We start from the raw sequence: 728 nt of genomic DNA on the forward strand, positions 1-728 counted from the left end.
AGAAAGCAGATGTCAAAAATAGGAGTGTGGAGAATATAATTCCTTCATGATTTAAGGCTGACTTCTTTGGGAAGTGGAATAGGCATCACTGATTCATCATTTTACCTTGTTTTTATGGTAATGAAAAATTATAGAAATCAGGTCACTGAATGTTGCAACCTCACATTCTATTATTAACTCCTACCATTACTTACCCTTTCCTTTAGGACCTTGAACCTCTGTGGTATCAGGCTTTCCACCAGCCTTTAATAAGCACAAGTTAATCTCAATAAGATCAAATCATCACTAGCTGAATGACATTCAGTGCAGAAGGTATTTGGTACTTTGCAGATTTGGGCCATATGAACACAAGGGAAACTAATAGTGCTCAGCTGTTTTCTTGCAAAAAAAAGAGGAATTTTTCTTTCATACAGCTGTGTTGGGGGGAGCAAGCTACAGAAGGAAGTGTTTTGTCTCTGTGATGTGCAGACAGAACCCTATACCTTTTCTTTCTGCATGGTTGGGGTTCTGGCTGCATCATGTCCATCATAGGTTATTCAAAGATGAAAAGCTGAAATTCTCCACTAAAGGGAAAAAGAAGTAAAGCATGTCATCTTGTAGACCATGTCATACAGATTCATGGTGGATAGCTTGCCTCACTATTCTTAACTAAGCCCTAGATCTAAAAAGAAACCAAACAACCAACAAATGTTGCTCTCTCCCCCTCCTCTACCCCCCCCCCCCCACAC

At 39.8% G+C, this 728-nt stretch overlaps 1 protein-coding gene across 1 annotated transcript in view; it reads left to right on the forward strand.

Moving 5' to 3' along the window:
- LOC103775643 (creatine kinase S-type, mitochondrial) overlaps positions 1 to 728 on the forward strand; it is a gene marked incomplete at its 5' end in the record, with an annotated part of 13646 nt that overhangs the window by 4922 nt on the left and 7996 nt on the right. The gene's annotated exons all lie outside the window — the stretch shown is intronic.

This window comes from Merops nubicus, unplaced genomic scaffold (genome assembly GCF_000691845.1).
Source record: "Merops nubicus isolate BGI_N331 unplaced genomic scaffold, ASM69184v1 scaffold24456, whole genome shotgun sequence".
Classification (NCBI taxonomy): domain Eukaryota; kingdom Metazoa; phylum Chordata; class Aves; order Coraciiformes; family Meropidae; genus Merops; species Merops nubicus.